This window comes from Microcebus murinus, chromosome 3, assembly GCF_040939455.1.
Source record: "Microcebus murinus isolate Inina chromosome 3, M.murinus_Inina_mat1.0, whole genome shotgun sequence".
Lineage (NCBI taxonomy): Eukaryota > Metazoa > Chordata > Mammalia > Primates > Cheirogaleidae > Microcebus > Microcebus murinus.
In genome coordinates this window covers 7,341,785-7,351,291 of record NC_134106.1, presented here as the reverse complement: position 1 = coordinate 7,351,291, position 9,507 = coordinate 7,341,785, and the positions used below count along the sequence as shown (strand labels likewise).

Here is a 9,507-nt window from a genome sequence, read left to right as displayed (position 1 = left end):
GACCAGCCAAGAACAGGATGAAGTGCTTCGTGTGGGCGCCTGGCAACCGGGCCATCCATCGTGCGGCTGCCGGGCTGGCCTGTGCCCCATCTGCAGCGGTGGGGCAGGGTGTCACTGCCCGCTCTGACCAGAGGGGACACAGACAAGGGAGGGGGAGGCCGGGGAAGACCTGGGCAGCTGGGAGGTGGGAGCTGCCACGCAGAGACTGCCCAGGCCAGGAGGCCGACAGGCTGTGGGGGCGAGGCCTCCCCCAGGCCCCTCCCTGCTCAGCTGGGCCCACACTCCGGGCAAGCAGACCACCCACAGCGCCCACCTGGGAACAGGGCCCCCCAGACACTGCCAGGGAAAGGGAGCGGGGAAGGTAGCATGCTCACCCCCCAAATGAGCACTCTTTGACCTTGGGTGTTGTGTGGTTAACTTTAAGTGTCAATTTGACTGGAGTAAGGAATACCTAGAAACCTGGTAATGCTTTAGTTTGGGGTGTGTCTGTGAGGGTGTGGTTTCCAGAGATCAGCGGTGAGTCTGAGTGGAGTACAATGTGGGCAGACACCATCCTGTGTGCTGGGGCCTGGAGAGAACGAGAACAGAAAAAGGCAACTATGTCCAGCCAACTGCGGGAGCCGGGACCCACTCTCCCTCTCCTGACCGTGGACAACTGCAGGCTCCCGGCCTTTGGACTTACACCAGCAGTCCCCAGGGTCTCGGGCCTTTGGCCGGGGACTGAGAGGGACACGACCACTTGCCCTGGTTCTGAGGCCTCTGGACTTGGACTGTCAGCATCCCGGGGTCTCCAGCTCCCAGCCGGCCCAGCATGGGACTTCTCAGCTTCTGCAGCCGTCAGCCGCTTTCCCTAATAGGTCCCCTCTCATATAGCTATGTATCTGTGTCTATATTCCTCAAGGTTCTCCACAGAAATAGAGCCAACAGGAGATGCAGATGAGAAAGGGAGAGAGAGAGAGAGAGAGAGAGAGAGAGAGAGCGCGAGAGAGAAGGAACCGGCTCATGCAATTGTGGAGCAAGAAGTTCCACGATGTCCTGTCTTTGTGCCTACAGGCCCAGAGAGCTGAGGGGAGGGTGGTGTCAGTGCTGGTCTAGATCTGAAGGCCAGAGAACCAGGAGCGCCTGTGTCTGGAGGCAGAAGATGGGTTTTCAGCTCAAGAAGAAAGACAGAATTCGCCCTCTGCCTTCTTGTTCTGGTCAGGCTCTTGAGGGATTGAATGATGCCCACCCCCATGGGGAGGGCGGATCTTTACTACTCAGGCTACAAACGCCAATGCTCATCTCGTCCAGAAGCACCCTCCCAGACACACCCAGCAATGATATTTGGCCAGCTATCTGGGTTTCCCTTAGCCCCTTGCCCACCCCTTGTCAACCTAGCGCCAATACCCATCTCCGGAAACGGTACTTAATCTCCAATTAATCTCCAGATATTAATCGCAAGGTCATGTTCCACCTAACATGACACGTCTATCCTGTGTACAAACAAAAATGCCCTAATCCCTTCCCTGGAAGAGGAGGTAAAGTCATAGGTAATGTTTACACTTCTGATAGCCCACAACTTAAATACCGCGATGTAGTTAACAGTATTGACATAAAGTCAACACATGTTATGTTATATGATAAGGGAATAAGAGAGGAACAAAAGCAAAGATATTTGCTTAATCTGTGTATATGCACACACAAACAGAGTCATGCACTCATGACAATCACAGTCCTCGCTTCTGTGACTGGCCGAGTGGTCACAGCTGGTCTTTGTAACTGCCTTTGCCCACTGCCCATGCCGCACAGCCGTTGCCTTTAGGAAGCCCCTCAGCGGGTCATGAGACCCAAACCTTCGTTCCTGAAGGGCTGGGCCTTTGGGAGTCCTGCCTGGATTGGGCCGTTGTGATTTCCCGTTGACCCTAGTCACAGAGCGGGGCCATATTGAGACGCTCTAAGGGATCACTGGTATTCCCCGCACTCTCCCCTCCTCCGTGGGGTCACGGTCCAGTTTCCCCCGGAGTCTGGCTCCACCAACCCAGCCAACAGCAGAACTCTTCCCGCCTGTTGACCCTGAGGCATGAGGAGCCCGAAGTGGCTGGGTGGCCGTCTCAGCATCCAGTTCCATGGAGTCATTGCTGTGTCTCCTGGTAAAAGTGCTCCTCCCTCTGGAATTAAAATCATTAGGCCAGAGAGCATGAAGTCGTAGGAGCAGGAAGCAAAGATGTTGCTAATGGGTCTCTAGACGTGACGGTGCGTGGTGCCACTCCCACCGCCCCCCCTCGATTCCTGGAGCTGTGCATCTGGCCACATAGCGGAGGCCAGTTCAGAGCCTGGATAGAGGTGTTGCCTCCTAGCTGGTGCTGCGACTGCATTCAAAGGACGTTCCATCATTTTATGAAGCCGGCTGCTTCAGGATGGTGAGGAAGGTAGACCAGGGAATCCCGTGAGCACGGGCCCATCGCCAAACGTCTTTGACGTGAGGTGCGTTCCCTGATCAGAAGCGACGCTGTGTGGAGTACCATCCTACGCTACCCCAGGGAGCCCGCTGCCCTCTGATGCAGCCGACCATGCTTCTAGACCCTTCCTGATTCCTGAGCTGTACCAAGAAAGGCAGGATCGTTGCCTAGTGGGCCCTTATCAATAAATTTGGCCTGAGCCAACTTTATGTTCCTGCCACCATTACCCTACTCCCTCGATATCCAATCCCACATGTGTCCTTGGATTCTGCTTGTATAAATTAGAAAACCCAAGTAGTCCTTTGGGAGTGGAGCGCACCTCCTCACAGGCCTGCTGGGACTCGAGTCTGGTTGCAGGTCCAGAGGCCAGCAAGGGTGGGGGTGGAGCTGAGGACACGCAGCACTGTCCTGCTTGGCCGCTGCCCCAGGGAGGCCACGGCGTGTCCTCAGGCCACGGCCACTGGGCTGGGAGACTCTTCCAATGGCAAAAGAGACTCACCAGCGTGGAGGGGCTCAGTGTTCCTGGCTTCATCAGTCTCCCACCCCCATTCCCACTTGCGGGGTCCCAGCCATGCCCTCACTTTAACAGGAGACCCCCTGCAAGCCCCGTGGTTCAACTGGCACTGCAATCCAGCCGATTGCAGGATGAGGTTCTGTGTTTGATTTTCAGTAATTTCAGCCTTTTGGCTATAGCAGTTACGAATCTCTTTCAAGGCACACCTAGGAGCTCTTAGGTCATTTACGCAGCACTTGAGCTTGGAATTTGAATCCCCAAGTTCATTTTTTTCTTTTGCCACTTTGTCCAGTGACATTAGGACAAACCAACCAATACCGTTATACTCCTCAGTTTTCCGAAATGTTGGAAAGTCTCATATAGTAACTTAGCTCCTTGCTTCTTATAAGCGGTTGATTAGGAGTACCCAGTGCAGGTGTTTTGTGTATCTCTATAAACAGTTCACACCGTGTACCATCAGTGTACTCTTTACTGCTGGAAATGGAATCATTAGCATTTTTAAATCTAATCCTTTTACAGAGCCAATTCTGAAAACCCCAGAACCAATTCAGAAAACTCATCCTTAAAATTTTGTTCCTTTGAAACTACTTTGGGTACCAAATCTGTGTTAGTCAGCTTTCTCCAGACAAACAGAACCACTAAGTTATATATAATGTGTGTGTATATATTTATATATGTATATTTATTTATTATAGGAATTTGCCCACGTGATTACGGAGGTCTGGAAGTCGCTCCCACAATATACCATCTGCGAGCTGGAGAACCAGGAAAGCTGGGGGCGTAAGTCGGTCACAGTCTGAGGGCCGTGTGTGGTGGGGGAGGGGGGTTGATGTAAGTCCTGGTCTGAGTTCAAAGGTCTGAGAACCAGGAGCTCCTGTGTTCCAAGGCAGGAGATGGTGGATATCCCAGCTCAAACAGACAGCAAATTTCCTTTTCCTGCACCGTCTTGTTCTAGTTGAGTCCTCAACAGATTGGAAGATGCCCACCCACACTGGTGAGAAAGGGTCTCCCTTACTCAGTCTCCTGACGCCAACGCTAGTCTCCCTGACACTGAAAATGTCGGGCGCCGGGACGCGGCCGCTTGCCGCCTCCCTGTAGCTCCGCATCTCTGCGGGCCAGCGGTGCGCCTGGCCAGTTGGAGGGCGAGCTGCTGGGGCCCGCCCGTGGCAGACAGCCGCCCGGGGCCCGTGTACCTCTGGGGCCCAGCGTGGCAGAATGCGGCCGGGCCCACCTGCTGCCGCCTGTTTCCCGGCAGGCTGCTTGCGTGATCCTGATTGGGTAATTTTTGAATCCCACTGTTTTTGATTGGATGTTAAAGCTTGTTGTTGATTGGATGTTAAAGCTTGTAGTTGATTGGACACTTTTTGAGCCCTATCAAGGGTATAAAAGCAGGAGGAGCCCAAGGAAGGAGGGTAGAAGATCAGATTACAGGAAGAGAGCTGTAACACCAGGCATGCTGAGCCTGCCAGAGGAATAAAGGCTGTTCTCCGACTCTCCGTGTGCCTCCCGGTTCTTTCCCTGGTCAAGTGCTATAGCACTAGGTGTACACATTGCTGCAACATCCCCAGAAGCACCCTCCCAGACACACGTAGAAAAGTTTTGCCAACTATCTGGGCCTCCCTTAGGCCAGTCACGTCGGCACGTAAGATCGTTTACCACACTTGGGTTTAGATGCCTAAGGCTGGGGTAGAGGCAGGCCGGGTCCTACAGGCCCTCAGCCCTTGCTTGGGTTCTTTGGAGAGAGCATTTATGAAGGAAAACATGTATTTGTTTCAGTGGGTCTCCGCACTTTTCCTTCTTCCCCTTCCTCGTATTGGCTCGCTGGTGAGCTGTCTGCATGATGAATTCCTGTGTGTTTCATGCTCTGGGGACCAGAGGGATCATGCCTCCCCCTGCGGCTTCCTGCTACAAGGACGGGATCCTCCCCTCCTAGACGACAGGCCAGCGGAGCCCTGAGCACTGCCCTGGCCAACTATTTCCCTGAGGAACAGCTGAGGTCTAGACATATGTATGCCACGAAGAAAGGGGAAACACCCTCAAAACTTCTAGGCAACAAAAAAACAACTATCTCACATTATTTTAGTTTTTATCATTTAAGTTTTTCATGAAAATTAAGCACATGTGCCCTTTTTTAGTAAGACAAAGAAACCAGGTCATGCAGTGACTCAGGAGATAATCGTGATGTAACTGTGTCATTGATGACCTTGGATGATTCCAGAACTCAGCGGGCTGTGTGCTCTGGCGTGTGAGGTGATTTATCTGGGCTTTGGACTTAATACGAAAATCATGCACTGAAAAGAGCAGAGGTCAGAAAGGAAAATCCACACAGGTCCGGACACTGTCTCCCTGCAGGTACACTCAGCTGAGCCTGTGGACGGCAGTTGGGGATATCTCAGGGAAAGAAAGCCAAATTTTCTCTCCTAATCACTAGGAGAAAACCCACTCACCAAATATATTACCATCCTAAAAATTGTTGAATAGTCTTCCTCAGCATATTATAACAGAGTTCTTCAGCTGCAATGTATGAAAGAATGTTCAGAAAGAAGAGCTGGGATTCAGAGAGCCTAGGCTGTCATCTCTTTTTTATTTCTCTTTTCTTTTTTTTTTTTTTTTTTTTTTTGAGACAGAGTCTCGCTTTGTTGCCCAGGCTAGAGTGAGTGCCATGGCGTCAGCCTAGCTCACAGCAACCTCAAACTCCTGGGCTCAAGCGATCCTCCTGCCTCAGCCTCCCGAGTAGCTGGGACTACAGGCATGCGCCACCATGCCTGGCTAATTTTTTCTATATATATTATTTGGCCAATTAATTTCTTTCTATTTATAGTAGAGAAGGGGTCTTGCTCTTGCTCAGGCTGGTTTCAAACTCTGGACCTCGAGCAATCCTCCCGCCTCAGCCTCCCAGAGTGCTAGGATTACAGGCGTGAGCCACCGTGCCCGGGCTGCCATCTCTTATTCATTCATCTCGCAAACATTGTACCCATTCGTTCAGTCAGTCGGTCAGCGAAAGTCAATTATCATTGTATCGAGCAGGGTGGCAACAGGAGACAGCACACTCAGAATGGGATACTCAGGAAGCGATTATTCATGCAGGGACATTTACCAAGAGGGAACTGTAGGGGAACCTACAGGGATAATGTCCTAACCTGCAGCAAGAGGCAGTTCATTCCTGAAGCGACGAGGAAGTGGTTACCTGTGTCTGGCGGGAAGGTCATTTGGAGACCACCTGAGGCAGGGTGAGCTGCAGGAACAGCCGGCGTGAGGCGGCCAGGGGGAGCCGGGGCATGACACCCTGACCTCCATCTTTCCCTTCCTACGTCTCGCTCCGGCCTGCACGGGCTGGCGTGGTCCACACGGGCGAGCCTCCCCCAGGAGAGGGCTGGAGAGAGGACCCAGCAGGGCCGGTAGGAGATGCCGGCAGAAGTATCTACAATGTACCTGCCATTTTTCTGCAAGCCAAATGGATTTGTCAGTGAACAAGTAAGACAAAAATACTTGTTCTAATGGAGGGAACATTCGAGCAAAGGGAGGCAAATGGTGAACAAAAAGTATAATAATCAAGTAAGATGTATACCAAGTTAGAAAGTGATAAATGCTACGGGAAAAGTAGAGCAGGTTAGGAAGGCTGGAGAGCATGGCGGGGGTCAGTGAGGGGTGGGGAGTGGCTGGGGTGGGGGGACCAGGCAGCACTTGTCCTCCACCTCGGAATGGATACGTTACATGCCCCAGTGGCCGGACCCCTCGAGATTTACTGAGACAGCCCCTGCGTTTCTGCGGGATTGGTTTTCTGCTGACTCACGTGTAAGATCCTGACATTGTCTACGGAAGACACACTTCCTGCTCACCAGGTCCTTTCCACACGCGGCCATCAGTGGGGTAGACTGCCTTGACGCCCTGCGGCATGGAAAGGTGACCAAGGTCCCCACAGACCAGACTCTGACATAGGGCTGGAGAGTTGGGCTGGCCCTGAGGTGGCCCTGAGCGAGGACAGCGAAGGTGTGCTGGTGGCCCGGCCAGGTGAAGCAGGCTGCTTCTGGTGGCGTTTAACAGACACGGGGAAGGGCGAGCCCGAGACTCAGCCTTTAACTCCTGTCGTTAGCACACCACTGACGTCCGAGGACGCCCGTAAAACAGGAGTCTGTCTTCCTGGAAACGTGACCGGGATTGGGCAAACACCACGGCTTTGGGCAATGGAAAACCAAGAGTCGGGCGTGGTGGCTTTTACGACCTGCGAGCGTTGTCTCCGTCACGTGACCTCGGCAGACCAGCTACGCGGTGCCTTCAGCTACCGTGTGACGTGAGGTCGGAGGCAAGGGGGACAGGTCCTGTCCACACCGTGAGGACTTGGCTTTTACTCTGAACGAAGCAGGGATCCACTGCGGGGCTTTCAGCAGGCTCTGATTTGTATTTCAGAAGGATCGTCACAGCTGCTAGCCTGAGAATGAAGTCAAGGAGCCCAGGGCTAGAAACAATGCGTCCAGTTAGCTCACTGTAAGAACCCAGGCCACAGAACCAGGCGTGGACAGTCTTAGGAACTGTTGGCAATTACCTTGAGAGCCCAAGGAGAGCGAGAATCCGGAGGAAGCCCCCAGAAAAAGGAGAGAAAGAAAATAGGCTGTTAGGGACCTCAAGCCCCTGGACGCAGCTTCGCCAACTTGAACTTCTCCGCGCACGCCTCCCAGTGTTCAGCCAGTTTGCGTGGTTTCTGACTCTCGCCACCTAATCCTAGCCGATTTACCTGCCATGAAAGCTGAAGTGATCTAAAAAGTTGTCCTGTCTAACGTCCTAGAGCGACGAAAGGCAAGCAATTAGGGCACTGGTAACCGCGGAAAGAGCATTTCCAGCCGGAGCAGCACGTGAGGGTGGAAAAGGAAGGAGGCTTGGAGTTGGTACCCTCTGTCTCTTCCCAGCACTGCGGCTCCTGAACCTCTCCAAGTCTTGCCTGCGAAACACGAGGATGGAGGAGATTGTGAGTGTTAAGTGCGGAGTTCAACAAAAGCATGGATGTCAGGCACTCAAGGGCATGAGGAGCGAGAAAGTGGGTGAGGGACTTTAGGGACAGAAACACAGTCCACAGGAGGTGCAAGTGGCCCATAAACATAAAGCCGTGCTCAGTGTCACTCACGCACAGGAGTACAGATCACAGCGGGAGGATGCCGGGAGACCGGCCCTCGCACGCGCAGCTGGTAGGAATGTAAACGGGCTCACTTTGGGTTGCAATTTGGCGGTATCTAGAGAATACTAACTGGATGTGTGCTCTGACTCAGCAACGCTTCTGCTAAGAATTTGCCTTACAGCCTCTCACCTCACAAGTGTGGAGGGGCAGGTGCACCGGCATGTTTTCTGCAGCAGTGTTTGTAATGCAGACTTAGCCTGGGTGTCCTCCAGTGGACAGTTTAGGTGACAAAGTCTAATGGAATATAATACAGTGATTAAAGTGAACATGCCTAAACAATATTGATAAACAAAAACACCTGCAAAGAAGAGTATGAATAGTGTGACCCTATTTGCAAAATGGTATGAACAGTATGCTTGGATTTGCATAAAGTGTTCTTGTACATCCTCTGAGAAATCAGTGGCTATCTCTGAGGAGTGGGACTGGGAGATGGGAAACTTATTTCCCAGAGGAATCTTCTTATGAAACTCTAGCATTCATTCTAATAGATTATAATTCTCTTTTAGCATCCATTGCATTTATAATAAAATAAATAACAGTCGTCTGTAGTCCCAGCTTCTTGGGAGGCTGAGGTGGGAGGATTGCTTGAGCCCAGAAGTTCAAGGCTACAGTGAGCTATGATCGTTCCACGGCACTCCAGCCTGGGTGACAGAGTGAGACCCTGTCTCTAGAAAACATAACTTGGTCCAAAGATTTGAAGCGGGTTATGGCTGAAGGGGTTGGGGACCAAGGAGGTGTGTTTAAGATAGAAGAGTTGGGCACAAGAGGAAATAATCTGTCCCCTGCCAGGGGCCTGGGCCCTGGGCAGTGGCAGGACAGGGTGCAGAAGGTGGGCTTCAAAGCCTGCTTGTGTCACTGCCTGGGTGACCTCCAGTGGGATGCAAAGATGGCTGAGGTTGGATGGTAATAATATACTGCTTCCCTCACAGGTTATGGGGCCACAGGAACGAGGAACTCAAGTGCAGCTGGTCAGCAGTCCTGCCAAGGCCTAGCCCAGCTTCCTCCCGTGGGCAGGGCTTCCATTCAGCCATCCCGTGAGACCTTCCCAACCAGGGCTTGCTGTCCCCCTGAAACCACCCTTTTGCGGGCCACTGCCTCTTAAGGACTTCTGCTTCAGTGATGGCTGGTCATTAACCGGACGCTCCCTCCCTACCAGTCTGCTCCGTGACCTGCCGATGCAAGTCCAGCCCAGACTCATTTCTGAGCTTGTAACATGTAAAATCTCTAGCCTGGGCCACAGAGCAAGACTCTGTCTCTTAAAAAAGACAAAAAAAAGAAAAGAAAGAAAATAAGGCAAAGTGCTATAAGGAGATGAGATCCCTTTGTGTTCCAATATTTTAAGATCTCAAATTTTGTTTCACTAATGAAAATATAAAGTCAAATTG

General features: G+C 52.2%; 1 long non-coding RNA gene across 1 annotated transcript; it reads left to right on the top strand.

Annotated features, from left to right (window-relative positions):
• Positions 1-5,110: 5,110 nt before the first annotated feature.
• On the top strand, positions 5,111-9,352 carry LOC142870009 (uncharacterized). Its single transcript, XR_012918527.1, has 2 exons — positions 5,111-5,304; positions 9,052-9,352. It is a non-coding gene; the product is annotated as an uncharacterized LOC142870009 (long non-coding RNA).
• The last annotated feature ends 155 nt before the right edge of the window (positions 9,353-9,507 follow it).